The sequence below is a fragment of the Magnolia sinica genome, chromosome 4, assembly GCF_029962835.1.
Source record: "Magnolia sinica isolate HGM2019 chromosome 4, MsV1, whole genome shotgun sequence".
Taxonomy (NCBI): Eukaryota; Viridiplantae; Streptophyta; class Magnoliopsida; order Magnoliales; family Magnoliaceae; genus Magnolia; species Magnolia sinica.
In genome coordinates, this window is record NC_080576.1 from 19,322,117 (window position 1) to 19,329,572 (window position 7,456).

Below are 7,456 nucleotides of genomic sequence, written 5' to 3' on the forward strand. Positions count from 1 at the left end.
GGCAAACTGAAAATTAAGCAGGGCAAACATGAAATTTAGTAGGGGTAACATGAAATTCAGCGGGGCAAACTAGAACTTCGGTGGGGAAAACATGACAATCAGCGGGGCAAATCATCAATTTGAGCAGGGTAAATAACAAATTCAGTGGGGCAAACTGAAAATTGAGCGGGGCAAACATGAAATTTAACAGGGGTAACATGAAATTCAACGGGGCAGACATGAAATTCTGCGGGGCAAACTGAAGATTTAGCGGGCCAAACATGAAATTCAGTGGGGAAACATCAAACTCAACGTGACAAACTAGAAAATTAGCGGGGCAAACATGAAATTCAGTGAGACAAACTAGACATTCAGCTGGGCAAATATGAAATTAAGCACGAAAAAAATTATATTCAACAGGGCAAAGTAGAAATTGAGCGGGGGAACATGAAATTCAGCGGAGCAAACATGAAATTCAGTGGGGCAAACATGAAATTGAGCGGGACAAACTGAAAAATTCAGCGGGAAAATCCGAAACATTAGCGCGACAAGCATGAAATTGAATGGTGCAAACTGAAAATTGAGCGGGACAAACTATAAATTCAGTTATGCAAGCAAACATTAAATCGAGAGCGCATAGCATGATATTGAGCTAGGCAAACGATATTTCGAACGAGCATAGCGTGATACTGAGTTGGGCAAACATTTCTTCGAGCAAGCATAACATGATATTGAGTAGGGCAAACATTAAATTGAGCGAGCATTGCATGGATATTGAATGGGCAAACTGTAAATTGAGCGAGCATAGGATAATATTAAGCTAGGCAAACATTAAATTGAGTGATTCTAGCATTATATTTCTCCGAGGCAAACATTAAATTGACCTTATCTACCATGAAATTAAGCTGGGTAAACAATAAATTGAGCGATCCTAGCATGAAATTTATTGCGGCAAACATTAAATTGACCTTATCTACCATGAAATTAAGCTTGGCAAACATTAAATTGAGCGATCCTAGCATAAAAATGAGCAGGGTAAACATGGAATTCAGCGAGCCTAGCATGAGATTAAGTGAGTCCTAACATGGAATTAAGTGAGCTTCAAATTGAATTGAGTGAGTTTGACATGGATTCAACCGATCAACGTATAAAATTAACTAAGCCTAATGCATAAAATTGACTAAGCCTAACACATGGAATTGACCAAACTTCGTATGCAATGCCATTGTACAAGTGTAGCGATTTTTTTTCAAGATCTGTACCTCTGACTGCCATAGTACCGGTCAAATACAGGTTGAAGAGAGGTGCTTTGGAGTGAGGGAATATTTTGAACCTTTTCAAGGAGATGCAACCAGTTTGTGGGATTTCACATAACCCTAGCTAAGATAAACAATGGCAAATGTAGAATGACGATATCTAGATGGATATCTAGATGCTTCACAGAGATTTTAGTAAGGAAAATGAGAAGAAAATCCTTTGTACTTCAATTCTTCATTCCAAGAGAGTGTAGGCCAGGAAGCACCTGTTTTTTTTTTTTTTTTTTTTTTTTGTTGAGGGGAGTGAAAGCAACGCAGTGAAAAGAGTATGGAAAAAGGAGTATTTTTGTCCTGAAATTCGGTCTTTGCACGTGCAGGTCTAAGTTGCAAAACAAAGTTTGTCTTCTTTCATAAAAACAGCTGGATAACAGGAGTCCACAGTCCTAAATTTCTCCTTCCTTTCGCACCGCAGATCCCGAATTTACAGAGGCCAGAGGACGCGGCTTTCTCAAGAACTTCCTGCGAAAAGCTCGGTAGGGCCCATGTGATGTTTGTTAAAAAATCCACTCCGTTCATCCGTTTTTTCAGATTATTTTAGTTCATGAGCTAAATTTGAGCCAGATAAAAAAAAAAAACTCAAGTAAGCCGGAGGACAAGAAACAGGGAAGATTCAAGGTTCACCATTGAAATATTTGTGGGGCCACAGAAATTTTAGATCAGGTTAATATTTGTGTGTTTTAAATTCATCCAAGTAGGAATGACCTTATGAACGGTATGGATAGCGTATAAACATCACAGGGGACACATGGAGGTTTCAACGGTAGACATTTCCCTACCCACTTTTTCCTCTCATGCGCGCCACTTGAGATTTTGATCTCCTCGTTTTACAGGGGACCATATGCTAGCATGATCTTAAAAAATAGATGGACGGATTGGATTTACGGGATTTACGGGATTTACCACAAACATAATGGTGGACCCGGTTTAGCTTCCGGTCACATTAATACGCGCGTACTGGGATTGGAAGCGGATTGCGCAGTGAGTTACTCACTAACCTTCGCGTGCTAAGTAAATTCTGTGTGAGGTCTACTATGATTTATGTATCTTATCCGAAAGGTACATCAATTTTATCAGAAAATTTCAGGGCTTGGGAGTTGAACGCCTACCGTTAAAAATTTCTTGGGGGCTACAAAAGTTTTGGATCCAGCTTATATTTGTGTTTTCCCTTCATCCATATTTATATCATCTCGTGAATTGGTTGGATGGAAAATAAACATTACTGTGGAGCCTAGCAAGGTTTCAACGGTGGAAATAATTATCCCCACTGTTTCCTGTGCTATGATCTACTTGATCTTTGGATATGCTTCATTTTGGGATCAACCCCTTAAATTTGATGGAAAAACGGATGGAAGGCATGGATAGACCATATACATTCAAGGTGGGCGCAATTGAGTTTACGCGGTACGATCTGAGCGTACTGAGTAACTCAGTACGCAATCCGATTTCACTGTGATTGCCCCCACGGAATGGGTCGCGGATTGCATACTCACACTACGAGTACCCTGGTGGCTGCTGGACAGTGATTTTTACGCTAATCAGAGTATTGAGTTAGACTCCCCTCTAATGCTAATTTACCCACCAGTGCCCGATTTGATCTAATTAATACATTGTGCTGGTAGGTTGGTCTCGTAAATGACCCTAATACCCTCAGCTACTCACATCGAGCATCACTGCATGAATATACAATACAAAGTGTCATAATTAATGTGGTCATGCATTTAATGCTAAGATTTGTAACTTGAACTTGATAAGAGAAGTGAGTATATGCTACTGGAGTGATTTTAGATCAGGGATTGTCTACATTTGGTATGGTCATACAGATCTAGGGTACGCCTTGGAGAGCTTTGGAGGTTGTGCATTAATTAGCGAAGTTGTCGCTTGGCATACAGACACCTGTATGTAGAGACACCGGTATCTTCACTGGTCCCACGTTCCTAATTCTTGATATATGTAAAGGATATCAGACAACATTGCTAGAGTGGACGAGGCTAGTTATATTACCCAACATGGGATTGAGTGGGAGAAATTTGAAATGGATGAGAGAGAATGGTAATGGGTCAATCCCTAGTGGGGCCACCACTTGATGCGGCCCCATGTGTGGGTCCAACTCCTCTCCTCTCTCTCTCTCTAACTCATTCTCTCTACTTCCATTCAGTTTTAAAGAAAAACCATATAACCCTATTTTGAGGAAAAATAATGCATTTTTGTTTTCGGAAAAAACCATGCAATCTTTTTTGGGGGGAAATCATGCATCCCTATTTTAGAAGAAGAAGAAAAAAAAAAGCAGTACAACCTTGTTTTGAGGAAAAGTTGTGCAACTTAGTTCTGAGAAAAGTTGTGCAACCCAGTTTTGGAGAAAAGTCGCACAATCTTGGTTTTTGAAAAAGTTGTACAACCGTGTTTTAGAAAAAGCCACAATTACCTTCTTTCATGACCATACTTTTATTCGAGGTGAGAAAACAAGGGATAAGGTAAGTTATGTATGTTATGTAAGGCATATTCACTCGCAAGTTGAACAAGACCATGTTGTTGGCATACTACTTCACTTGTCTCTGCGCATGTAGTTGATTTGAGCAGGCCACCAAATATTGTGTTTTAGCTCCCCAAATTGATTACATTACTTGGCCCCATAATAGTCATAAAATTAAATAATAAATGTCACACTGTACACTTGTACATCCAATAGGGCTTGGGCCTAGTCTGTGGCCAAGCTCTACCATTGTTTTTCCCTTTAAATCTGTCTATACTATGGTGGCCTATATATGTTAGTGCATTGATTTGTGCATCTCGTTGTCAATCACGTGAGTCATTGTGTCATGTAATTGACTAAGTCTTTCGAAACTGAAGATCAAAGACACAATAATACAAGAGCATTAAGGAGCGAGGAACAGGTAAATGAAGTGCCTTGGTGACCCCAACCCTTGAATCTCTAAATGATCTTGATTTAATAGGTAAATCTTATTGATCATCCTCTTTGCCTTAGAAACCTAATTGAAACATGATAAATAAGGTTAGAAGAAGTATGAAGCTACTGTAAAAATATATGCCCAAAACAGCAAACTTCGAGTGGTGCTTAATCCCATCGAGCAAACCTCGGGGGGTCTTCAATGGCATTGAAGGGAAGTCAGATATGTCCAGAGAGAAACTCACATTTTATCTAATTTTCTCGATAACATCGAACAAAGATTGGTTGGAGATAGAAATTAATGAAGAGGATACTAAAAAGGTTGTATGGACCTTGGCAAAGAAAAGCGCGAGGTTGGATGGATTCTCTTTTGCATTCTTCCACCATCAAAGCGGATGTGATGAAGGGGGATATAATGGAAGTGATGGTGGAAGTTCATGATCATGCAAGACTAAATTCAGGGATAAATGGGACATGTTTTTTATTGCTTATCCCAGAGGGAGATACTGAGATCTTCTCAGCCGATTAGCAGAGAGAGGATTATCTATAGAATTAAAGCTCCCATCAACTCTCCCCACATTCATTAAAGCTTCCGCCTCTAATTTCTCAGTTTACGACGTCTCTTTTAAAATGCTGGAGGTTGTCATAAACAAATTTAAAGGAGTTCCAAGGTTAACTTCTTTTGGGAAGGTAATGATAAAAGGTGAAAGTATCATGTAATCAATCGGAAGGAGGTATATATAGCCATAAATGGAGAAGATGTGGAAGTTTGAAAATGTAACCCGAATGGCTCGTTCTCCTCAAAATCACTCTTTCCAATGGCCTCCAGTTAGCAGGATCCATAATGTTTGGCATTGGCTTTTACAGGCAGAAAATTAAAAGCGAATCTCATCTCAAACCTTTTCATCTAGGGCTTTAGCCACAATAGAAGGGGAAACTCTACCATGATCTCTCATTTGAAGGTTTGCAGGGTGTTGATGCCACCTAAGGGTGGAAGCTTTCATGTGAATGACCAAGGGTGAGCCAACAAGTTCCTCACTCTTGATCACCTACAAAAAAGGAGGCATGGACTTCTGAACATGTGCTTCACGTTTAAGAATGAGCTAACAGTCCATTATATTTTTTATTTTTTTATTTTTTTATCGGGTTAGCTTGTTAGTAGACACCCATGTCAGTACACAGACTCCATGTTAGCCACCTCCACTAGGGATCGATACCAAGACCTCAAGTGTTGAAACGAGGTCCATTATTTATTCTCTATAGTATGACAATAAGAGTTTGGGGCTATTTCCTCAATTTATTAGGGGTCTTTTGGATCTTTCCCCAGAAGCTTGCAGAATGGTAAAGAGTTAGGGCATTGGTCATTCAAAGCATGGGGAAGAAGTATGGTCCCGTTAGCCATCTGTTACAGAATTTGGAAAGAGCAAAATAAGCAGAATTTCAAGAATGTGACTGAACCGTTTTGTAAGGTGGGAGGCTGAATCAAGAAATTTTACAAAGTGGGCAATGTCTAGGCCTAATTTCCAAGGGGTTCCCTGCTGTTTGATTTGTATCTCAATGGGTTCAAGTTCATGATTGTTAAATCAGGAGGGAAAACTGAAGAGGTTGAGGGTGGTGGAAATTTAACGAGGGTTCGTGCATGGGCAACCCCAGGGTTCATAGTATGGCTCATAAGTTTAATCCCACCAAGGATGGATTATCCCTTAAAAATCTTCTCATTAGGGCAATATTAACTATTCCATTTCTGGCCACAAATTGAAATTTAAGAAGGGAAATACAACCTCCCACATTCAACTGTTAAAGATACTAATATTGGTTGTTGGGATTTTCCAATATGGGATATTGTTGGGGCATGCTTCATTGATGGTGGGACTCACCAGGACAATGGTCTGTATTACTAAAACATTTGCTCCGTCTATGCGAATCGGAAATACGTGGGGGTCACGCATCATATAATTCTGTTATGTCGTAATCATAGAACTGTTTTTCTCTCCATCAACGTGCTAGAATTTTCATCCAGTGCACCATTGAATTAAAGGATTCGTAGATACCAGATAGTCTATTGGAAGTTCAACTTTTAAATGTGTGGTTGAGAGAAAATAGTCAGTGTCCAAGTTAAACGGCTAAAATTAAACAGTTAGGAGAATTGTCTAATCATTTTGATTTTCATGCCATGGCTCATTTGTAATGGAGCCAATGATTTTAACAGTCAAAACGAATGTATTTAGGCGTTTCAAAGCAGATGTGCTAAGGTATCACATGTTGGATATGGGTCTATGGGCCCACTGGTGGGCAACCATTAATAGGTGGGCCCCACATGAGATTCCTTCTGTAATCCTCTTTCTACTTTCTTTTGGAAATTATCTTTCGAGATTAAGAAAATAAAATTTGAATTTGATGTCTAAATTTGATTTTAATTACATTTGGATGAGGAAGGGATATTGGATGAGATGAACGTATCCTTCCCTTCAAACTCTTTGATCCCTCGTACTATCCCATGTACTCGAAACGATTCCTTAAGAGAGAAAAGGAAAGAGAATTTTATATATCTATTGTCCATCCTAACCGTAGAATCATAGTGGTGATCAAACCTCTCTGCTTCCGTAGTGATTAGGTGAACCACTGGATATTCATCATCCATCTTTAGATTTGCAAAGGTCCCAAGATCATCCAGACCTTCAGATCTTGCAGGCCAACCCAACTGGGCCACCTTTCATCACATGTGTGTCAGATTTGGTCCATCATCAGGTGTAACATCCCGGAAAAATCTGTACAAAGACCTGAGTACCACCTTAGGTAGATATCACTCAGGACCAAATCCTTTAGGAATTAGACGAAAATTAATTAAGTGCTAAACTAAATTATCGGTGGAATTAGCTTAAACCACTTTAAATACGAACTGCAAGACCTAAAATGAGTAAAACTGTTAACGGTGCGTTACCTAGAAACCTAGGATCAATCTTTAAACCCAGTTGCTCTCGGGAGCACTTTGAAACTCCGTATTGGACCTGGACTGCACGTCAAAAGTCCGATTTCCGCGAAACTATACGGTTATGACTGCCTTACTGGGCTTGATAATCATCTCAGAAATCAAATATAAATAGTATCCAGAAATGCACAACTTGAGCCCGGAGCTAAGTGTGTGAGAAACGCAAATATCCTTAAAAAATGAACTAAAACTTACTTGTAAGCCAAATTTAAGGTTCCAGACCGTCAGAATCTGACCCAACTACACCCTCGAATCAGAGAAATTTCC